General features: G+C 43.9%; 1 non-coding gene across 1 annotated transcript; it reads left to right on the forward strand.

Annotated features, from left to right (window-relative positions):
• Positions 1–4931: 4931 nt before the first annotated feature.
• On the forward strand, positions 4932–5038 carry LOC122424869. The gene has a single exon (XR_006264583.1). It is a non-coding gene; the product is annotated as a U6 spliceosomal RNA (small nuclear RNA).
• Positions 5039–25305: the final 20267 nt, after the last annotated feature.

Genomic DNA, 25305 nt, shown 5'->3' on the forward strand with positions numbered 1-25305 from the left:
GAATTTTCCAGGCAAGAGTACTGGAGTGGGTTGCCATTTCCTTCTCCAGGGGATCTACCTGACCCAGGGATCGAACCCAGGTCTCCTGCATTGCAGGCAGACGCTTTACCATCTGAGCCACCAGGGAAGCCCGTTGTACATAATATATGAGGTCTATTAAACAGTAATGTGTGTGAAGGAAAAACTAAAGGAAAGAGAAAGAAGAATGTTTGTGGGTGTAGGTATATGTGGGGAGCTGGGTTTCTGGAAAGGTCGTCAGGGAAGGCCTCCCTGGGAGTGGAACACTGAGGGATGGCCTAGCAGGGGGAGAGGGGAGGGAACAGTGATGCCCTGATGCTCCTGAGGAAGGCAACGGGGTCCCTGTGGGTGGGCCTGGGGTGGTGAGAAGAGGGTGGGGCCAGGTAGGAAATAGGAGGCAAGCAGGATAGGAAGGGGGCTTCCCAGGTGGCACTAGTGGTAAAGAACCTGCCTGCCAGTGAAAGAGATGTAAGAGATGTGGGTTAAATCCCTGAGTAGAGAAGATCCCCTGGAGGAGGGCATGAACCCCTCTCCAGTATTCTTGCCTGGAGAATCCTATGGACAGAGAAGCCTGGCAGGCTATGGTCCATAAGGTTGAAAAGAGTTGGATTCAGTGAAGTGACTTAGCACACAGGCAGGAGAGGAGGGTCCTTGTGGGGTCTCCAGAGGACTCTGCTTTTCCTCTGGGGAAGGTGGGGAGAAGTTCAAGTCCTGTGATCACAGAAGATGTATTAGTTATTTATTGCTGCATAACAAATTGTCCCAAATACATTATCTTGGGGAATATTAGACAATTTGTCCTCTCTCACAGTTTCTGTGGGCCAGGAATTCAGGAACATCTTGGGTAGGGTTCTCACTCAGAGTCTCTCCTGAAGCTGCATGGAGACGCTGGCTATGGTTCCTGGCATCTGAAGATGTGGATGGGCCCCGAGACTCCACCTCCGAGGAGGCTTGCTCATGGGATGGGCACACTGGCTGTCTCTCGGGGGAGACCTCAGTTTCTCTTCATGGGCCTCATCAGAGGACTGCTTGAGTGTCCTCATGGCAGTGTGGCATCCCCAGGGTGAGAACTCCAAGAGGGTGGAAGACCCACTGTCCTCTATGACCTCGCATCTGAGGTCACACAACGGGGCATCTGCAGAATTCTGTTGATCACATACTTCAGCCCTGACTCCGTGTGAGAAGGAACTGCTTCATAGTGTGGGTACCAAGGGCTGAGGTTCATCAGGGGCTGTCTTGGAGGTGGATGACCAGGGAAAAGAAAGGAGGGAATTCCTGGAACAATATCCTCCCAAGCAATGGAATCTAGTGCAAAGGAGAGAATAGGAACATCCCGACCAGCGACAGCATACAGGTGCAGCTGCAAGAGGTTGGGAAGACGTGCTATTTTTGTTGTTATTGTTGTTGTTCTACTTCTGATTTTTTCCTACTTTTCAGTGAAGTAGAAAACAAGGTCATACGTCAAGAATGAGGACTGGGAAGGAGGTTTTGGAAATTCATCAGTATTTCAAGTTTTCCAGTATCTCTCAAGCAATGCAGTGGTTGTTGTCACTAAGCATTGCCTGGTCATATTGCTAAGCAGGAAAGAAAAACACCTTTTTGGATCATTGTTGTATTATATGAGGCGCGGCCTGGGTTTGGGGAAAGTAAAAGAAAAACCAAGAAGTTTAGTCATTGGTTTTTGTTTTTCATTTTAAGTACAGTGATTTTCTCCTTTGATCTCAAGAATTTTCTATGTTATATAGCATGGAAACTTTTAAGTTATAAACATCCTTTGGTTTGCAATTAGATTATTTTGTTACTCCTGCTTACAGAATGGAATAAAACACAGATAATTAAAAGTAGATATTTGAAATATAAGACACATTCTTTTCCTTACCTGTTCAGCCTAAGACCACCAGAGATAAACCTGTGGACTACCAAAGTCAGGTACACTGACTCATTGCCATGTGGGGACATTTCGCGAGAGAAAAAGAGAGAGTAATGATGGGATTTTGCAAGAATGGCATTTAGGTGTAATGTAAATGAAGCAGTATCTTTTTTTTTTTTTTCCTTTGACCGTGCTGTGTAGCATATGGGATCTTAGTTCCCCAAACAGGAATCAAATCTGAGACCCATTCAATGGAAGCATAGAGTGGCTTCCAGGGAATTCCTGAAGCACTGTTTTGATGGTCTCCAAGCAAAGTCGGACGGTGCGTAAAGGGGTCACCATCAGTTATGGCCTGTGAAATGGACCTGTGGTTCTGTTCCTTGGAAACGAAGTTAAGAGAGATGTCAAATGCTATGTCCAAGATTGCCGTGCAAAACTCTGCATATGGACCACAAGTCAAGGCTACTACCCCGTGATGCAATGACTAAACTCCTTCAGACCAGACTTGGATATTTCATCTTACTGAAATAATTTCAAAAAGAAATGTTCCTGATAGTCCATGATTTCAGAAAGTAAGATTTTTCAGTATTAAATTCATGGCCACTCCAAGAATTGCATTGCTATGACACTTTATGGCTGTAGTGTGTATTTGGAAGAATTACCATTTTCTGATAAATTTGCACCTGGCTTTACCTGAAGTTCAGAACCCAGATTGGTGAATTGTAAGGAAGATGTTTATTCTTAGTCAAAGTAAATTTTTACTTTTCTCCAGAGGATCTTTCTGTCCCAGGGATCGAACCCAGGTCTCCTGCATTGCAGGCAGATTCTTTACTGTCTGAGCAGCCAGGGGAGCCCTATATTCTGTATTATTATAATTTACTAAATCTAAAAATCTTTTTTTTGATGGTTAAATGTAGTTTAATGATGTAAAAAAATGGCAGTAACCTATATGTTCAGCAATAGAAAAAGGTTAAGTAATTTTATATCTATGTTATGAAATATTACACAGCCATTAAAACTTGTGTGCCTCACTTCTACTATATATAAAGAGGTTATCTCATTAGGTTGTTGCACAGATTAAATGAATTATTATGTGTAAAGTAAAGCTCAAAATCTTGGTGCAAATGTCATTCTCCCTTCCTGGGTACTCTTGGTCAAGACACTTAAAGAGTTTGTACCTCATATTTTTAATCTGAAATATAAGGAGGTTGAAGAAATTCCTTGCCAGTGGTTTATGAAATTAGACCCCTTTTATGTTTAATACTGATGTTACGATGCCTCCAGCAGTGTGTTTATAAGACCTCAGCATCTGAGTTCCCACACCATCGCTCAGCACCTGCCAGTCCCTCAAAGGAGGCCTCCCAGGTGATCACAGTGCCCATGTGACACTTTCATCTTCTTTTCTTGTTCAGTTTCCCCAGGCTAACAGCTACCAGCATCCAGTTGTCTGGGGAAGACCTGCAGTGTCTGTGACGGATGGGATGGGCACCACACCCCTGCTCCCATAGCTGCAGCTCCCCAGGCATGGGACACTGTTGGTTCAAGAAGCTCAGAGGAAGCCCCTCCTCTCAGGACGTCCCCTGGGCCTTGAAGCAGTTCTGCTCCACCTCATTCACCTGGCTGAGCCGCTTCTGCCTTCTGGGCCTCATCACCTGCCAACAATCCTCAATGCTTTGAACAAGTAAGCAAATGAAACAAAATCAAAGAAACAAATCAACCGATAATAACAATAATGATAAAGAAAGGATGTCTATATTCTCAGAGATCCAGCTCATTCTACCTTGCGTGGTGACTGATCAAACCTCAACATCTAACTTCAGCCTACAGATCACCTCATCTTTGTCAGAAGAAAAGGACTTGCCTTAAGTGTGTGTAGTCAAAGGGCTGGTCTGCTGATCTTTCTAAACACATGGTAATAGCATGGTCCAGGTAATTTAAACTCTCTGTGTTTGGAGATCAAAGTCTTCTCCTAGTATCACATTTAATTAAAAGTTTTATTTTATTTATTTATTTATTTAACTATTTTTTATTGAATATAATTGGCATACAACATTATGCTGGTTTTAGGTGTACAACATAATGATTTGACATTTGCATACCTTATAAAATGAGCATCATGATAAATCTAGTAACAGTCTGCCCACATAAAAAATATATTACAATATTGTTGACCATAATCCTTATGCTTTATATTGCATTCTTGTGACTTATTTCTTATATAAGTGGAGGTCACATTTAACTAAAAGTTTTAAATTGATTTTACTCATCAAAAATATAAAGTTTGCTGAGTCCAATCTTATCTGGGATAAAGTAATCTTTTACTGCCTGCCGGTGAACCCACATGGGCTCTTTTTGCTTGCTTGTCAGGGTGAATGTATTTTTTTTTATGTTTATTTATTTATTTGGCTGTATCAGGTCTTAGTTGCAGCACTCAGGATCTTCGCTGGGTCATGCAGGATCTTTTGTTGTGGAGTACGAGCTTTCTAGTTGTGACTTGCAGGCTTTAGTTGCCCCTCGGGATGTTGGTTCCCAGACCAAGGATCAAACCTGGTTCCCCTGCATTGCAAGGTAAATTCTTAACCACTGGACCACCAGCAAAGTCCTGTGTGACTGTAATTTTTCCTCAACACTGTTTCCAGTTGATGAATTCACAGGATGAGAGGGAGGTAACACAATACCTGTGGTGGAAAGACATGGGAGCAAGGTCATAGGGCAGCTGATGAGAACTGGTAGTGGGGTGGGGGAGGCAGAAATGGAGTCAGATACGGAGGCAGGAGAGAAGGTCACTAAAGGGGCCCTAAAAGGAAACCTTCTGGATGGTGGATAATTACATTAATGCTAACTAATAATTACTGAGCGTTTACTATAGGTGTTTACAATAGACCCTTCTCTTCATTATCGTGTTCAATTCTTAGACCAACTGGGTGATGCCATTACTACCTCTGTTTGATGGTGAGGACGCTGAGCAAAGTTTGAAAAGTGACCTCAGATTCACACAGAGCATCAGTAGCAGTGCTAGTTCTCAAGTCAAAATCTCTCTGATGTGCTTGCCTTGGCAGCACATATACTAAAATTGGAACGATACAGAGAAGATTAGCATGGCCCCTGCGCAAGGATGACACGCAAATTTGTGAAGTGTTCCATATTTTTAAAAATATGCAAGCAACTCCTGAAGCTCAATTCCAGAAAAATAAATGACGCAATCAAAAAATGGGCCAAAGAACTAAACAGACATTTCTCCAAAGAAGACATACAGATGGTTAACAAACACATGAAAAGATGCTCAACATCACTCATTATTAGAGAAATGCAAATCAAAACCACAATGAGGTACCATTACACGCCAGTCAGGATGGCTGCTATCCAAAAGTCTACAAGCAATAAATGCTGGAGAGGGTGTTGAGAAAAGGGAACCCTCTTACACTGTTGGTGGGAATGCAAACTAGTACAGCCGCTATGGAGAACAGTGTGGAGATTTCTTAAAAAACTGGAAATAGAACTGCCATATGACCCAGCAATCCCACTTCTGGACATACACACCGAGGAAACCAGATCTGAAAGAGACACTTGCACCCCAGTGTTCATCGCAGCACTGTTTATAATAGCCAGGACATGGAAGCAACCTAGATGCCCATCAGCAGACGAATGGATAAGGAAGCTGTGGTACATATACACCATGGAATATTACTCAGCTGTTAAAAAGAATTCATTTGAATCAGTTCTAATGAGATGGATGAAACTGGAGCCCATTATACAGAGTGAAGTAAGCCAGAAAGATAAAGAACATATAGCATACTAACACATATATATGGAATTTAGAAAGATGGTAATGATAACCCTATATGCAAAACAGAAAAAGAGACACAGAAGTACAGAACAGACTTTTGGACTCTGTGGGAGAAGGTGAGGGTGGGATGTTTTGAAAGAACAGCATGTATATTATCTATTGTGAAACAGATCACCAGCCCAGGTGGGATGCATGAGACAAGTGCTCGGGCCTGGTGCACTGGGAAGACCCAGAGGAATCGGGTGGAGAGGGAGGTGGGAGGGGGGATCGGAAGGGGGAATACATCTAACTCCATGGCTGATTAATGTCAATATATGACAAAACCCACCGAAATGTTGTGACGTAATTAGCCTCCAACTAATAAAAGAAAAAAAAAAACTCTCTGATATCATTGCTTGGGTTATTCATTCTTAATATGCTTTCTAAAATATTATAACATGGATGCCTCATTCTGACCTCTAAAGAGACCTGAAACATGCATCTGAGTATCTGAGCAAGTAAAAAACTGTAATGCATCTATACAACCTGACATGTATGTTCAAAAATTCTCTAAGCTGGCTTCATCCACCGCTGATCAACTACAGCTTTACTCACTTTGTTCCTGACCTCAGGGCTCTGCTAATCTGACTCTGTTCCCAATGTCTTTATACTTTTCAGGTGGATGTCCCATTTTCAAACTTATCAATTTCTCCCTGTAGGATCTCATCTGGGTTCTCATTTGGGAACCAAAACCAAGAGTAAGAGGCAGCTCTACAGCTCACAGTATCACAAGAAAAAGACCAGATGTATTTGAAAAGAACTGTCGACAATAAGCTATGGGTCCGGTAACTCAGACGGTAAAGAATCCACCTGCTGTGCAGAAGACCTGGGTTTGATCCCTGGGTCAGGAAGATCTCCCGGAGAAGGGAATGGCAACCCACTCAAGTATTCTTGCCTGGAGATTTCCATGGACAGAGGATCCTGGCAGGCTACAGTCCATGGGGTCACAAAGAGTCTCACATGACTGAGCAACTAACACTTTCACTGATATGGGAAGCTTATGAAAAGAAATTTATAGTGGATATAGCAAACCCATTTCTGGATATGTATTAGAAGATTAAATCTATATCTCAAAGAGATATCTGCCCACTGTGTTCACTTCAATGTTGTTCACTTCAGACAACCTACATGCCCGTCAACAGATAAATAGGGAAAGAAAATGTGATATAACAACATTACTATACATATATTATAATGGAATATTATCATTCATGAACAAGAAGGAAATCTTGCAATATGAGGCAACAGGGTGAATCTGGAGGACATTATGCATACTGAAATAAGCCAGTCACAGCAGGAAATAAAGGGCATAATCTCACTTTTATGTGAAATCTAAAAAAGTCAAAACAGAGAGTAACGTGGTAGTTGCCAGGGTCTGGAGGTTGGTGGGGGAAATGAGGAGATGCTGGTCAAAGGGTTGGAAGTGTCAGTTTGAAGATGAATAAGTTCTGAGATCTGATGTATGGCCGAGTGACTATCTTTCATATAATATTGTATATCTGAAAGATGCTGAAAGAGTAGATCTTAATCATTCTCACCACACAGAAATGTAACTGTGTGTGATGATGGGGTGGGAGGTGATGGAGTGTTAACTAGCTTGATTGTGGATCATTTCATAATGTATGTATATCAACTCACCACATTGTGAACTTTAAATATGTATGATTTTCTCTATAACACCATAAAGTTGAAAAAAGTTATCATGAAACTTTACTCCAACTAGAGTAAAAACTTATTATTAACACAGGTGGCAAATCCAATACAAGGACACCACGTAGATCCCTTAGTGTTGTCTGTCTCTGACTTGGTCTTTCTCCCCACCTGCTGGTAAGAAGGGAGAACATGAACTTTGATTTAGGGTTTAGTGGGATCTGCTCTTTTAAGTAAAAGCTTTATTTAGTGCTCAGGTTCTCTTAATAACATAAGAAAACAGTGCTCAGTTGATCAAAGAGCCTCCCAGCCCCTGTTCTTCCAATGCAGGTGTTGGGGGGAAGGTGTGGCTTATGAGACGTTAGGGATCTGGAGGAATCATAGCCTTAAGGGGTTGTGTTTTAGGAGATTATTTAAAGTCTACAATGTGGTCCAGGTTAGGGACTTGGAGGAATCAGAGCCTTAAGGAGTTGTGTCTTAGGGTCCTCTGTTTCCAGGACAGTGTCCCACTTAATCTCTGTTTCCTGTGCTGGCATTCCCAGCTCAGATGTGACTTTTGCCTTGAGTGCCATCACTTCGTGGAAACTGTCAACATCACCGATGTCAGCCACATTGCTAAATCGGATGACTAATTCTTAGTCACTTTTCCTGTGACCCTTCAGCGGTACTGTCACAGTGATCTTCTCTTTGATGTTTTTCATTGACATGTCTTCAGAACATCACTCTTCCTGGTTTTCCTCCCATAATCTGAAGGCTTCCTCAATCTGCTTGGATGGTTCCTCATTTACTCCTGAACTCTTAATATCAGACCCACTGAATAACACAGGGAACTATACTGAACACTAAGTAATAACCTACAAGGGAAAAGAATCTGAAAAAGAACAGCCATAAATATATGCATAACTAAATCATTTTGCTGTACACCTTAAACAAACACAACCTTGTAAACAAAGACACTTCAATTAAAAAAAAAATGACCAAAAACAGAGAGTCATCAAAATGTAAATAGGATATGTAAGTTGAAATCATGAAATCCACCCACCCTGAAAGTCAATATTAAAAACAAAGAGGAAATCACAAAAAATAAAACCAGTAATTCAATCAAAAATTGCAGCAGTGACCAGACTGCTCTTCTGATATCCAGTCCCACATTTCTAACAGTTTCCTTTCTTTTTAAGATTTTTTTTTTTAATGTGGACCCTTTTTTAAAAAGTCTTTATTAAATTTCTTACAATATTGCTCCTGTTTTATGTTTTGCTTTTGGGGCCAGGAGGCATGTGGGATTAAGATCCCTGGCCAGGGATAGAACCCACACCTCCTGCATCGGAAGGCAATGTCTTAACCACTTAACCAGGGAAGACCCTCTAATAGCTCCCTTGACCTCTCCTTGTGAACATCTGAGAGAAAACTCAAACTTACCCTAGCCCTGCCCTGCTCATAAACTCCCCCTTCTCCATCAGCTAGCCCCATTGTTCACGTTGCTCAGATCAAAAATCTTGGGGTTCTGAGACTCTGTTAGCTCATGACCTTGTCTCCTGCCCCAGAAGGGAGAAACACATCAGGATGTTTTGCTCTTGAGCTCTTGCCTTTTTGTGACTTATGACCCATTCTTTGCTCTTATAACACCCACTCTACTATAGCCCATACCCATCTTAAAGTGAACAAAAATTCCTCTGAAAACTAAAGTTCTAGATAGTCTCATGGTAAAATTACACACACTTTATAGTTTGAAGTTTCGGCTGAGATGACCTGTTTCATTAGAATCAATAACATGCATAAATTGTCTCTTATAGATGTTGAGCGTTAACTGTTCACATTTCCATGGCCTCATTTGCATCATCCATGGGGCTTCAGATAGGCTACCCTCTCCGGTATTCTTGGGCTTCCCTTGTGACTCAGCTGGTAAATAATCCACCTGCAATGCAGGAGACCTGGGTTCGATGCCTGGGTTGGGAAGATCCCCTAGAGAAGGGAAAGGATACCCACTCCAGTATTCTGGCCTAGAGAATTCCATGGACTATACCCATGGGGTCTCAAAGAGTCGTACACAATTGAGTGACTTTCATTTTCACTTTTTTTTGGTGGGGGGGGGTGCTTCAGATTCAGCATATTTGAAACATTATCCTTTCAGTAAGGGACACCTCTGCTGTTTGCCCTTCTTCCAGGAGTAGTACGCCTGTCCTTCTTGGAATTATTCCTCTCCCTTCTCTGACTTTGTGGTTTCCCTGAGCATGGCTGTTCTCTTACACAAGTCTGCCCCACTGACCTCATTTCGTTGGTTCAGGGGTATCATCCTGGCCCAACCTAAGCGAGGGGTAGGACTGCAAAACCCGTGTGACGATCGCTTGATCTTTTGTATGGCACAGGGCAGTTGATCAGATTCCTCTCTTAGAATTTCTGAACTTAAAAGCACAGAGAATAAAAGGTAGAAAGTAAAACTGCCTGCCTTTTACTCTCTGCACTTTCAAGTTCAAAGATAGAGACAGAACCTGGTTCAGAAATAGAGACAGAACCAATGAAGAGTGAACCCAGGGAGCTGCATGGTGGCCACGTTGCCAACAATGGAACGTAGTCTGTAGTGAGAGGAAAGGAGGCCAGCATCCACAGAGACGCACAGAGGAAAGGCGGGCCAGGTTCTGCTGACAATCTGACAGGCCAGTCCCTGGACTGAGCTTTCCCTGAGGCCCAGCTGTAGCTCTGGCCTCTCAGCAGGTATTCATGGAGAATCCCATGCTTTGTATTTCAGAGTCCCATTGCTAGCTAAAGGGAGAAAAGGGCCTTTATTTCCTCATATGATTGGGAGGGATGTTGAAAAAGCTAATATGATCAAAGAAATACCTGCATTACCCAGGCCTCTGCTTACGCCTGGAACTCACACTGTCCATTTGTCACCTCTGCTTCTCTCAGCAATTGAGTTGGTCTCAACTGAACTTCATACAATTACACTTTTTTCTAGGTTGTTGCGGAAGAGGGTTGCTTGCTGCTGTAGTTGTTCATTCTTCCTAGACATTTCCCCAAAGACAACAACTCCAGGAGAAAGTCCCTGCTGGCTGTCCTGGAGAAGTCTCCAGAAGCCCTGATTGGCACACTCAGGTCTTCAGACCACCTCTGAGCCGGTCGCTCTGGAAAAAGTGTGGGCACACTGACTGGCCAGCCCTGGCTCCTTCACCGCTCCTATGTCTGTGAGTAGGTCAGAGTTGCTATACTTAAAAACTGGAGACTTATTAAAAGGGTTATGAAAATGCATTCTGAGAAGACAATTGTAGCTACCACTGTCCACTACTCCATTGCTGGGTCAAGGCTTTCTTTAATTTCATGCAACAGAAAAAGCTTTTTTTTTTGGTCTTAGTCAGTTTACTTGTTTTATCTCGTTTGCCATCAAGAGTCTGATCTCCTCTCTGTTTTTCATTTTATGTGCCTCTCTCCCATCAGGATGCTATTTACCAAGCCACCCTAGAAGGAGATGTGGGAATCTGCTTCTATTTCTTCTTATCCCTCCCTCCCTCTATCCAAAAATGTGGGAATTAGCCTCCATTTCTGCTTATCCTTCCCTCTCCATAGTCAATCAAATATCCTACATTAGCTCTAGCTCTGAAATGTCTCTAAAAATTTCTAGTTCTGATACGTCTCTAAAACTAACTTCACAATTCCATCCCTATGGTCTCAGCTACTGTTCATGCCTTCATCATCTTTCAGTAGATTTGCCCCCTTCGTTGGTTTCCTTACTGCTAGTCTTTTTAATAAAAAATATAGTGACTTTATTATTTATGTATTTGGCTGCACTGGGTCTTACTTGCATCACTGGGCTCTTTTAGTTGCGGCAGTGGAATCTAGCTCCCTGACCCAGGGTCTAACCCGGGCCCCCTGAACCGGGAGTGTGGAGTCTTAACCACTGGACCACCTGGGAAGTTCCTTACTTCTAATCTTGTTTCTTTGCCTTCCATCATCCATCTTACTGTGAAAGTAAAATGATCATGTCACTTCCTGAATAGAGTTTTCTCTTGGGCCCATTGCCAAGAAGATAAAAACTCCCTGGTGACACATTCAGGACCCCTGTAAGCCTGTGCTGAGGATGCCTCACAGGGGCCTGGTGTTCGAGTCTCAGCATCAGCTCCTAGCTATACATCCTGTACCTTGGCTGGTGTGTTATCCTGTTATCTTGGGTCCTATTCCTTTCAGGCATCGCTGCCTTGGCCCTGAGCTCTAATGTCATAACTCAGTGTCTCTTTTTGGCTCTGGGGATTCCTCAATATCCTGACTCCTTCTGTCTTTGATATCTACCATGTTTCCAAGCATGATATTCTCTATAAATAGCTTAGAAAGATTTTAAAAGTCACATAATTCCTTGACTCAACCCAGATACTCTATATTGGAAATATTTTTTGAAATGAACTCCTGGAGAGTCTGAAGCAGATGGTTTGCAGAAGCAGGACTTTGGCAAATACCATGCTTTGGTGTCTGCTTTTGCCTGCTATCCGGTTCTCTGATGCCTCTTCTTCCCATTGACTGGCTTTCCTCCCCTACTTACTCCTGAGACCTCTGACTGGTTGACTTGACTTTGGAATCTCTTCAGATTTACATTCTAGTCATCTCTGCTCTGGACTCTGGAGCCATCAGCCAAGGATCAGTTATTTCAACCACTGAGCTCTCCTTTGGCTATGTAGCCCATCATAATTCTACAACCTTGGATTTATTCTATTTTTCCTTTATCATCCATCCTTCAACCTATAGTTCAAGTCCAAATTACTTTTCCCATCTACTTTGGCCGTGTCTCCAGCTATAAATTCTCCTGACTTAGGGTTCCAAATGGGCTTCCCTCGTAGCTCAGCTAGTAAAGAATTCACTTGCAAGTCAGGAGATCCCGGTTTGACTACTGGGTCAGGAAGTTCCCCGAAAGAAGGGATAGGCTACCCACTCCAGTATTCTTGGGCTATCCTGGTGGGTCAGATAGTAAAGAATCCACCTGTAATGCGGGAGACCTGTTCGATCTCTGGGTCAGGAAGATCCCCTGGAGGAGGGCGTGACAACCCACTCTAGTATTCTTCCCTGGAAAATCCCATGGACAGAGAAGCCTGGAGGGCTACAGTCCAAGGGGTCACAAAAAGTCAGACGTGACCAAGTGACTAAGCACAGCTCAGGGGCGCAAATACTAGATAGATAGGCAGATTGTCACTAACCCTTTAAAATTATCATAAAGGCTCAAGTTAGTGGTAAACTTCAGCTGACAGGAGACTGTACTTCTCTTCCAAACTCCACATTCAGTAAAATCATGTTGTTTGAGATTGAATTTGAATATTTACACCAACTGCAGAAATCAGCAAATACTCAGAAAATGCTACTCTCCCCAACCCCAAGGGACTGGGAAACATTTTCCAGCATACCCCTGTTTTCAGAGCAAGACCCAGCGGTGGGAGTCTGGGTGCCAACCTGGACTATCTGATGTAACCCTTGCAGGAAGAAGTGTGCACCATGAGTGCACAGGTGTACTGAGCCTAGACATGTGGGTAGTTAGTGGTCTCTGAGCCTTGGGAAGTAGAAAAGTAAACCCCTCATATTGCTTCAGATTTGTTCACCTCCTAGATGGGTCCCTCTCAGCTAATGGCAACTACGTTTACACATCATGTAAGCGATCTGTACAGCAAGTTCCTCATTCATAAAAAGGGAATGCTAACATTTATCTTGCAGATAAAAACAAAACAACCCCCAGAGTGATCCTTTTCCATCATTTTTAGATTAAGTCCACTTCTCAGCTGAAAACTCTCCAATGGCTATTTCCCTAGAGTAAAAGCCAGCGTTCTTATAGTGGCCTTGGCCTTGCTCTGAGCTCTCCTGGGACATAAAACCCTCTCAGTCAATCCAGACTGGACATCCAAGCCATCCTAGAATGGAGTGACTGTGGGGAATACAGTGGAATTGTTAAAACAAGAATAGGTGGGAATGAAGATGGAGATACTGAACGCATGTGGGGCAGGTTTAAGTGGTAAGGAGCAGAGGAGGAGCAGGTCAGGAATTCTGTCCAAAGCAAATCAAGTAAAAGCATGATCTGTAATGGGTACCTTGGAAATGGGCCTGCTATGAAGAAGGCAAGAAAATATCCCCAACTAGTACCTGCAGAAAACCTGGCAACCTTCAATACTCCTTAGTCCTAGGTAGACGTGGGCGAACTGTGGTCTGGCTTTGTTGTGGAGTATTCAAAGTTAGGAAGTCTGTGCAGGTCTGGACGAAAAGTATTTCCAAATCGTGTGGTATGTAGAACATGCTCCACTAATAACATTGACCTGCTTCTCTCCTAGAAAAGCGAGTAGGAACTGAATGTTCCTTGGGAGCAGCTGGGATGGGTTTAGGGTTAGGGCGAGGGTTAACACAGCAAAGAACAAAACAAGGGCACTTGGGAGAATCAGTCTCAGTCCAGCTCGTGGATAATCTTCTTTTTCTTGACGCAGAAAAAACATAGGCCAAGAACAAATATCCTGGTGTTATCTTTAAAGTCTCATCTCGATAAGGTCGGGATTATAAACCAAACACGCAGATAATCAAAGAGAAAACAAACATAAAAACTGATATTTAGCTTGTTCAGTTTAAAAACATTGCACTTGGTACTTCCCTGGTGTTCTAGTGGTCAAGACTTTGCCTTCCAGTGCAGAGGGTACATGTTCAGTCCCTGGTAGGGGAGCTAAAATCCTGAATGCCTTGGGGCCAGAGAGTCAAAACATAAAGCAAAAGCAATGCTGTAACAAATTCAATAAAGACTTTAAAAAAAAAACAAAAAAACTTAAAAAAACCCCTCAAACCAAAAAAATCATTGTATTAAGTAAAAGATCCTACAACAAAATCTACCAGATTTGTCAGAAGAATCAGTGTGAGATCCTGTCTGTTGTCTTCAGCCTGGCTTCATCTATCTTTTCTCCTTTTCTGGTACTGGTCTATTGATTCTGTTCTGGTCTGGACACGCACCTTTTGGGCTGGTGTCTGATCCCTGAGCTGCTTGTTAGCCTGTATCTCAACACTCTTATTATAACTTGGCTGTGGTTTGTCTGCTGGCTAGATCCTATGCTTTGGTACCCAGTGGTACAGGAGACTCTCACACTATCATCCTTCTGAAACCGTTTACCACAGATTGGGACTTGAAACCAGCCCAAATCCACAGTACCTGGTTTCAGGACCTAGTGAAGCTCAGGTTCTTGATGTCTGATCACAGAAAGAATTCAGTGAGAGACAAAGTGGTAGCTATAAAGTGGGTTTATACAGACTCAGAGAGAAGCGCACTCCATAGACAGTGTGGGCCATCACAGAGGGGGAGTGCATAGCAGTCTCGGAAGGTGGCTTGGTTAGTCTTTAGAGGCTGGGTAATTTCATATGCTAATGAGTGGGAGGACTATTCCACCTATTGTGGGGAAGGGGTGGAGATTTCCAGGATTTGGGCCACCACCCACTCCTTGGTCTTTAAACAGTGCCTTGGAGCTGTCAGGGCGCCTCTGGGTGTGTCATTTCACTTGCTGACTGAGGATCAAGGTCCATCTTGGTCCCATTTGATTCTAATCTGTTTATGTTGTGCCCTTGGGCTATGTGATTCTTTCAGAAGCTGTGCCCTGCCTCGTTCCCTCCTGTTACATTTCCCCCGCTCCCCTTTGTCCCCTGCATCCACTCCATCCTGGTTTCTTCTAGATCACATCCTTGGGTTAATCCAGGTTCTCTCAGAGATACATTCACAGAGATAGACTCTGTGCAAATGTCTCACTGCAGGATAGAAAATTCCATCACAGCACATCCAGCTAGCAAATAAAAGATTCTGGAGTGCTGACAAGGTCAAAGCTTTGTCTTGGAAAATTTGTTCCTGCTGAGAGTTGAGGACTTGGTGAAGAATCGTTTCTGCTTGTATGCAGTTGAGGCTGTTGGTTCCCACAGAGTTCCTGTAGCTGGTGTGTCCTCCCCCAGCTGCTTTGAGTAGAGGAGCTCAAGCTAGACTACAGTTTCCTCCCGAGAATGGCCCTCACCCTTCCTTGGCTAGTGGAACCTGGCCCTCCCACAGAGGCTCAGGACTTACTCCTCCCTCCCCTAGCAGCCCACTTGGATCAGATTTCAAATCTCATTCCACTCGTAGGTGGAGTTGGGAAGAAAGATGCTTCTGCCGTATAATCACCACACGTAGTCCTCTGCAAAGGTTGTGGGTCTGTGACTTTGTGACTTTGTGCTGACTGCTGCTGTCAATTAAAATGATCCTCCTCCCATCTTTATATAAAATCTACCTCATGACTTGGATTTTTTTTTTTCCCGTCAAGTCAAGCATTCAAACCTTTCTCTAACTCTGATTAGGGAATTATTTCCAGATGAGAGCTCTGATACATCTTCTGGGACAAGCTGTCAAACCCACACTTCATCAAGGGTGCCTCACCCCAGTAATGATTTGCATCTTTGGGAGGTAATATATCTTCAGACTTATTAAAAAAAAAAAAAAAGAGGTAGGAGGTGGTGTGTGAGTCTCTCTCATCAAATTGCATTGATGTGAAGCTCGAGACAGAGGTATTGGATTCTGTTTCCATAGCAACTGCTTCACTGCTCAAGGGGAAAAACAGGACAGCAATTGAAGTCTGTGTTAATAGCAGCTCTAAAAATAATCGGTAATGTGTTGAAATCAAGTGAAAGACCCAGAAAGCAATAGGTAAAAATTACAGCCATGCAGGATGGGGTTGAAAATGAGGTGTTGTGCAAATACTGTCACAACTACAATATGCTTTAAGAATTACAGGAATAGTTGGTAACAAATACATGTTTGAGGCAATCAACTATTATTTTATTTGCTCATTCATTCAGGCAACTATCCAATCTTGATTTTATGCCAGCCACTAGATAGCATCTGAAGGCACAGAGGTATGTCAGGACTGTCTCTCTTACAGGCTCTCACGGTTTTATGGGGGCAATAGATGGTGGTTAGAATGGATGTTTTGTTTGTCTCCCAATACCAGTCTGTTTCCCACCGTGTCGCAGCCAGAAGATTAAGGATTTGTATGGGATTGCTATCACATGCGGCTCCAGGGACAATTGAAAGTCATTTGCTTCAGTTATTGGTTCAGCAGTGAGGGTATAACCCTACATGGCACCATTTTAACTATGCTGATTGCCTTCTGCGTGAGGCTCAGGAATCTTATTTGGTGCCGTGCTTATAATTATTTTTTTCACCTAGGGGTAAAAGAGGGGTCATGGAGGGTCTATTGCTCCAGGAAGCCACCCACTTGGTGATCAGCCTGAGGATGTCAGCTGTTGACAGAGGCAAGGCCAGGATAAGAACACAGAAACATGGCCAGACGTGACCCAACAGACCAATGGCCGGCTCTACCCTAGCTGTTCTGGCGATGGCAGCCAAGACAATTTCTCTTTTGTAGATGGATTTTTTGTAGAATTTTGTAGCTTGAATTGAGTTTTTAGGTTTCTTGCTGCCTGCAAACAAAAACAGCATCGCACTAGTGACAAATGACAATATCATGGAATCAGTAAAATATTGGAAACAGGTGGAGGGAATGAGAGACATAAAGAGGAAGAATAAATCAGGAGGAGGTGACAACTAGCTCCATCTTGGAGAAAGGAGTACAGGAAAGATCCAAAAGTGTCCTCTGTAATGAGGTAGAGAGTTTCTGATGGTTGCTAGAGAGACAGGCCTCTCCTAACCCAGGCTGAGTGCCCAGGGGGCGGGTGCACTATGATCCCCAGGGAGCCCGAGCCCAGGCACCCTTCACCTTCACTGCCCGTTGTGGGGATGAACATCACAGCCCCCGTTCACAGCAGCAACTTGACCCCAGGATGGAGGTCCCCCTCCAAAACCCAGGGGTGTTTCTAGGCTGCGGGTGGGGAAGGGGGTGCCAGTGGCATTATTTTTCCACTTTTCTGGACTTCAAGTTCATAGCCCTGGTGGACTAGTGGCTAGGATTCCTGGCTTTCATCCATGCTGTGTGTGGTGCATGCGAAATCGTTTCAGTTGTGTCTGACTCTTTTCAGCCCTATGGACTATAGGCCACCAGGCTCCTCTCTCCATGGGATTCTCCACGAAGAATACTGGAGTGGGTAGCCGCCTTCCTCTAGGTGATCTTCCCCACCCAGGATCTAACCCGTGTCTCTTGTGACTCCTGAATTGGCAGACAGGTTCTTTACGACTAGCGCCACCTGGGAAGCCCCTTTCATCCAGGCTACACAGGTTCAGTTCTTGGGCAGAGAACTAAGATCTTACTTCGAGCCACCACTCACTGCTGTCTCCCTCAGATCAGATGGAGGTCACCCTCCAAAGCCCGGTGGTGTGTCCGGGCTGCTGCGGTGGTGGGGCCGGGGGCGGGGTTGGGGTGGGGGTGGGGGCGTTGTTGCCAGCAGCACTATTTTTGTACTTTTTCAGACCTCCGGTTCACAGCCCCCTAGACTCCATTGAGCACCAGGCCTTTATCTTTGACCCGGACATCCTGCTTTCCTTCAGGTCTGCCCTGCACCTCCACAGTGGAAAGTTGACCAATAATCTGAGGGAAGTGTGAATGCAGATTTAAGAGCAACCTGTCTGAGGACCCCTATCCTCAAAGCCCAGCTCCTTTGGCATTGCTGACTCCATGTCTCTCTGAGCCTGGAAGACTTGTGCCTTCTTCTGGAGCCCTCGTCACCCCGGCCACAATCTGGAAGATGCCCACAGGAGATGTCTGAGGTCACTGGGGTACCCCATGTACTTCCCTTTCCAAGGATTCCCACTGCTCCAATTCACTTGTGCTAACTCTCCAAGGCCTTCAATTTACCACTAGCGCCACCTGCCGCATCCTCCAAGGATTGCTTATATGTTTCTCCAACTTTCAAAGTTATTTTTTGGTAGATGATTTTATTCAGTATAAACTACATTGTTGGGCCCAGGGTTCAAAATTGTATCCATTGAATTTTAATTTCTATGATTTCTTTAATCATCTCTAAATGTCACTTTAAAATTTCTTTTAAATATGTGCTCAATCATTTTTAATCTTTTCTTATTGCCTACTCACTTTGCTGTCTTTTAAACACTATTTGTATAGTGCATACTAAATATATGTTTGGATTCTAATTCTAAAATTTCTCTCTTTTTCTTTTTAATATTGGTGATTTCTTATATTCACCTCATATAAACTTATATCCATTTGTGGAAACTTTAAATTTGAGAGATGTTTCATTTTAGAGAAGTTGCAAACAGTGGATCCTCTGCTTTTCCTTATTTATTTTGGGTCTAGATTTAAAACACAAAGGCCTGTGAGAGTATCTAGCTTGACATAATGCTGAAGCAGAAATTATACAATTTAATCTTGAATTGTGTTCTCTGTGGAAAACTTATAAAAGTGATGGAAATGTTTAGTGATGAACTTAGATTCACTCAGCTTCTCAGGCAGTTAAAACCTTTAGCTGCTGAAATCCCATGCTCATCTTTTAAATGTTTTATTTATTTAAAAATTAATATTTTAGAGGGAAGGTTATTTACATGTTGGTTAAAATTAAACTCATTTTAAAAGATTTTTTTTTTTTCCTTAAGGAAAAGGACAATGTCTTTTCCCCAAGGTCCAATAAGTGAATACATAAAAATAAGCCCCTGTTTGGTTTGAAATTTATGACAGATTGGCAGTTGAATTATTCATCAAACTAAAATGAATAATCTATAAAACTAATCAAAGCAGTCTAGCTTAGTCACTTGGCAGATGACAAATTTGGCCTGATTAGGATTGTCGTGTTTGAGGCTGTGTGTAGGCGGGATCAGTTTGACTGTGTTGGGACAAGACAGGATGGGAAGAATTTAGATCTGAAGCCAGATGTGTCTGTTAGGTTCGGGCAGGTCCTGAGGTGGTGGCTGGGGAAGAGGAGGAGAACCGATAGGGTGAAAGCTCCAAAATAGAGTCTGGCCTGGACAGTGGGATCCCATACTCCTCTTGATGGGGGCACCATTGACTCTCCTTCATGACTACGTCCAAAGAGACTTGACAGCGACTGCCGCAGAGTAGCTACTCCAAAAATATTTTAAATAACAAAACAAAAGACTAAAACAGGAGCCTAAAAACATGGCAACAGGCACTTCAGGCTCTCATAACCCCTTACAGGTGTCTCTATAATAGGGAGATACCTGCCTGGAGAAGAGACATGTAAAACCGTCCAACAACTGGTGACCCCTCCCCTGAGTTCTGAGCAGATGGGTGTGATCAACTTGAACCTCTTTCTGGCCATGATAAGTAAACATTCCTAAGGTCTTCTTTTTTTCCCCTCACTATAGTGTCCTAGTAAAGACCAAGCTAACTCCTTTTTGGTATGCTAAGGGCTTTTATGTATTAATTCATCTAACCCTAAGGAAAGCAACCCTAAGGAAAGCTATTATTAAGAAGAGTAAAATGAACCTTAAACTATTATATGTCTACTGACATCATTCATTATTGTTCTGGTAATGTTGCCAGGGGTCTAAGCAGCCTGAAGATGTCAATTTACCTGAGGAGAAGTCTGTCCATGTGTGATCTACACACAAGACCGTCTATGACAAGTGCCCCCTGCCCATGGCCATCACATTGCTAAAGAACCTTGACTATAGCCTCATGTGGTTACCACAGACTAATTTTGAATAAAGGCAAAAATTACCAAAGATTTGAATCCAAAATAAACCAGCAGGATGTACCTGATTATCTTTAAGTCCTTTGCTAAGTGTAGAAGGAGATAGTGAATCAAATTCCGAATAATTTGCTGTGTTAATAACTCAGTAAGGCTAATGACTGTTGAATCTGAAACTAAGTGCTGATCAGCGTTTTACCCACCGCTGTTTTCTTGCAGCCTCCTTAGAGAATGCTCAGTCATCGGCATCATCCTTGCTAGAAAAAGGGAGCAGGTGACTAAGCCATGACTTCTTCTGGGTATTAAGCACTGTGCTAAGTGCTTTACATACATGTAATATGTAATTTGACTGTTGGCATAACCCTTGAACTAGATACAATAATCCCAGTTTTTCAAATGAGGAAATTGAGCAAAATGAACTTTCTTGGTGTCTTAGTCTAGGCTACTATCACAAATTATCATAGACTGGGCGATTAAAACAACACACATTTCTTTGTCACAGTGCTGCAGGCTGGGAAGTCTGGGATCAGGGTGCCCGCATGGTGGGACTCTGAGAGCACTGTTCCTGGTTGGCAGGGGGCCGTCTTCTTGCTGTGTCCTCACATAACACAGAGCAGAGGCAGGAAGCAAATTCTTCTGTCTCTTCTTTTTATTTTGTTTATTTGGCTGTGTCAGATCTTAGTTGTAGCATGTTCCCTGACCAGGGATTGAGCCCCTGCATTGGGAGTGCGGAGTCTTAGCCACTGGACCACCAGGGAAGCCCTGTCTCTTCTTCCAAGGGCACTAATTCCACCAAGGCGGCTTCACTTTTACGATCTCATGACCTCCCGAAGGCCTGGACACCATCACAGTGGTCATCAGAGTTTCAACATGTGAATTTTGAGGGGACACAAACATCCACAGCACTTGCCAAAAGCACCTCACTGAGATAAGAGTATTTTGTTTACAGATTCCTCAGCTCAACTGAATTCAAGTGCAGATTTCCTGTCATCAGCTCTATTGTCTGGTTATTTCTATATCCTAAGCAATTAGTGCAAAGATAAAGCAAAGAACCTTGCCTTTGAGCTGGTGATGACCTCAATCAAGGTTGTTTTCATCCCCCAGAGAACTGCAAAATGATGTGCCTGCTTCACCAAAGATTTCCTGAGGGGAAATAATTGGGGTGTGTTATATTTAGAGAAAAAATATGTTCGTTCTTAGAAAAATATTTGATTTTCTTCTATGTGTTATAGCGCTTTGTATCTGTTCATCTTTTTAGTTTCAGAATCCATTCCAGGCTTCTCACCAAAGTTTTCTGGCTTATAATTTTTGGCTGCGATACACATTATGTGGCCATGGGAACCTGAGGACTGCTTTTTGGAAACCAGAGTGATTTTACCATAAAAGGTGTCTTTATGGGCACAGAACTGGTGCTGGCCTGAGGAAGTTTTGATTCTTCCTGCAATTTTCCTCAGTCCCTCCACACCCAGCCACGAGGGCTCCTGGTTTTCATTTCATGGACTGTGAATTGCAGTCTCTCTCAAATTTTTCCTTTCCCCAGTGTTTATACAGCATGACCTTACTTTGAGAAAGGGGCTTGGATCCAGAGGGCTGGGTGACTGGCTGGGCAGATATGTGTATTAACCTGTTCTGTCTGTTCTAACCCAACAGATTAAATGTCGAGAAGGAAAAAGAACACTCATAAAGGGAGAAAAGGTACAGAATGACTTTGCATAATGTGGTTTTGAGTCTTCACACAACTTTTTTGTTTCCTTTCCTTCCTCTCTTGGCATTTTTCCTCTCTTCCGGGACTGCCTAGTTCTTTTGAGGGTTTGTCCATCAGGGCAATGGTTCTCAAACATAAGTATGCATCAGATTATCTGGAGGGAGGGCTGGGTTGAAGTGCAGTTGAAGAACTGTGCTTCTAATAAATTCCCAAGTGAAGCGGTAGCTGCTGGTCCAGGGCCAGAGTCTGAGAACCACTGGTCTAGGGACTGTGCTTTATTATCTGAATCTTTTCATTCATTCATTCATTCAGTGTTTAGTGAGACATTACTGAGTCTTGGACACACCATTCCCCTGACAGAACCCAGTTTTAGGGACTGGTATTGTAACTGAAAGTGGGGTCTGGCTCAAAAGCCAATAAAGAGGCCAGGTTGGTAGAAAGGAAAGTTTGCTTTACTTTGGAAGCCAGCAATGAGTGGGAAGGGTAGTGTGCGTGCTCAGTCACTCATTCATGTCCGATTCTTTGCGACCTCACGGATTGTACCCTGCCGGACTCCTCTGTCCATGGGACTCTCCAAGCAAGAATACTATAGTGGGCTGCCATGTCCTCCTCCAGGGGAATCTTCCCAACCCAGGGATTGAACCTGCATCTCCTGCACTGCAGGAGGATTCTTTGCTATCTGAGCCCTGGGAAGGGTGGACACCTGTTCAAAGGCTGACTACACCCCACATCCACCTACTGACAATCGGGGGCAAGAGCTTTATAGCTGGGGGTGGGGGAGTCTACATGCAGAAACAGCACAGTCATCTCTAACAGTCATCTTGAAATTGGTCATCGGTGGTCCGATCAGTGTCATCTTGGTTGTTTTAGGTACAGTTAACCTTCAGTTCCAGGGTCTGTTCCCACTTCCTTGAGGCCACTTCTTGGAACTGTGGCAGCTCATGTCATGGCCACAGTCTGGTCAAAATGTAGTTCACTTTTTCTACCTGGTGGGTGTTTCAGTACCTGCAAAAGAGCTCACAGGATATGACTCTGAATATTATCTATAGCCCCTGAGAAGAGCTGAAAGTCCTTGATTTTGCTTACTGACTACATTATTATTATTTGGTCTCCTTTGACTGTTCTTCTTTGCTTCTGACTGCTTTTCTCACTTCTCTGATTACGCTTATTCTTTGGCTAAAGATTTTTTCAAAGACAGAAGGTGGGCAGAGGACATGGGGGGCAAGGGCCATAAAGTCCTGCTCCATTTCGTTACTTAGTGAGTCTTTAACAAATGTTAATTTGTTGTGCAACCTACAATTTCCTCCAGTCTCGGCAGTCTCTGGGAACCAAGCATTCTTTGGTGGGACTGACTCCAACTGCACTGATGCTCCCCATCTCCTGCATGAAAGCAGACCTCCAGCAGCTCTCAAAAAGCACTATTTGTGCCACAGGGACTTGTCACTTGTGTGTTTATAAACCCAGTCAGTTCTGATCACCACACGCCAGTCTCTCTCCGGGATGTTTTCTCTGAGGAGCTGCTTACAAGGGACTCACTGCCCAGCCTCCTCCTGCCACTGCCGCCGCCTTCTATGGTGTCCACACCAGGAGCGCCAGCCCTCTGTGTCCCAAACTGCCAATGTCTGGAAGTGGGAGCGGGAGGAGAGCAGCTCCCTGCCCCTGCACTCTATCTCTTACCTGGAAACCAACCTGTACGGCCAGAGCCTCAATGTCTCAGAATAAAACATGTAAATCCCTCCATCAGAGTTTGCCTGTAGTTCTTTCCTGGGGCTTGAACTCATAGGGTCAATGGGTCGGATACATGACACTCACACCTTCTGTCTTTTCTCATCCAGCTTTTCTATCTGTTCATAACCACGTGTGTGTGGTGTGCCACATGTGTCTGAGCCATCATCGGGAGCACAACTGAGTCTCAAAACTACTAGATAGAAATGCAAAAAGGGACCTCAATTCCTCCTGGTCTTATTTTCCTGTACTTTTAATGTGTTCATTTATAGCTCCATTTCTAATGTGGCAAATTTAATCTAGGATTGCCAGGGCCTTCCTTCCTTTAAGTGTACTCTGCCTGCAGCTTATTTCTCTTACAGCAACTTGCCGTAGGGTAGGAGAGAAGTGATGCTTTGTCCACACTAGGCTCCTGCAAGGAGTCTAAGGATAGAGACACAGACCGAAAACCACTGCTGCCCAGGACGTTTGGTCCTAAGCCACGAAGGACCCAGGGCCAGTGTGTCTGTCTGTCCTGGCTTTCTTCTGTGTGGCCTGGGAGTGTGGGCGGGAAGCAGAGAATTAAGGCTTTCAGCATCCACAGCTGAAACAAAGAAGCTTAGTTGTCTAGACTGGGGCTTTTAAACGGAACTTACCTCCAACTTACCTACTTTTTCTGTTCCTCCACGATGACTCTGGGTGTCGTTGGGTTTTAAAACTATAAAACAGATGCTGATTATTATAACATGCATGGTTATAATGGTGGCGGTTTAGTCTCTAAATCATGTCCGACTCTTGTGACCCTATGGGCTGTAGCCTGCCAGACTCCTCTGTCCATGGGATTTCCCAGGCAAGGATACTGGAGTGGGTTGCCATTTCCTTCTCCAGGGGATCTCCCCAACCCAGGGACTAAACTCCCATCTCCTTCATTGTAGACGGATTCTTTACCACTGAGCCACCAGGGAAGCCTATTTCATGCGTAAATCCTCTAATTATTCAGAAGTGAGATGACAACCCTATGAATATCTGTTATTGCAAACAGATGTCAAATTGGTCGAAGTACATTTCATCTGCTTCCTGGAAACACTGCTCAGTTTCTGATCATCCTAACACAGTTCAGTTCAGTTCAGTCGCTCAGTCATGTCCGACTCTTTGCAACTCCATGAATCGCAGCACGCCAGGCCTCCCTGTCCATCACAAACTCCCGGAGTTTACTCAAACAAATGCCCATCGAGTCGGTGATGCCATCCAGCCATCTCATCCTCTGTCGTCCCCTTCTCCTCCTGCCCCCAATCCCTCCCAGCATCAGGGTCTTTTCCAATGAGTCAACTTTTCGCATGAGGTGGCCAAAGTATTGGAGTTTCATCTTCAGCATCAGTCCTTCCGATGAACACCGAGGATTTATCTCAGAGACATTACTTTGTCAACAAAGGTCCCTCTAGTCAAGGCTATAGTTTTTCCAGTGGTCATGTATGGATGTGAGAGTTGGACTGTGAGGAAAGCCGAGTGCCGAAAAATTGATGCTTTTGAACTATGGTGTTGGAGAAGACTTTTGAGAGTCCCTTGGGCTGCAAGGAGATCCAACCAGTCCATCCTAACACAAACACACTCTAAATAAATGGAACCAACATTCGTAGGGAGATGAGGGCAAAGGGACTGTTGTGGGGGATTCCTACACTGGGAAATGGCAGGGTAACTCTTCACCAGGTGTAACAGCGGACCGAGGGGAGGAGGTCCAGTGGGTGAAAGACTGGGTAGTTTGTTCCCTGGAAATAGGCCTACTGGGGGCTCTCCTGGCCGCATACGAGAGATGAATCTAGGACACTCAGCACCACTTCATAGATCTGTAAGGCTAGCTCTGAGGCGACACTGGGTTTTCTTTCACAGGGCTCCCCAGGAGGCTCAGTGGTAAAGAATTTGCCTGCCCATGCAGGAGACTCAGATTCGATCCCTGAGTTA

This window comes from Cervus canadensis, chromosome 1 (genome assembly GCF_019320065.1).
Source record: "Cervus canadensis isolate Bull #8, Minnesota chromosome 1, ASM1932006v1, whole genome shotgun sequence".
Taxonomy (NCBI): domain Eukaryota; kingdom Metazoa; phylum Chordata; class Mammalia; order Artiodactyla; family Cervidae; genus Cervus; species Cervus canadensis.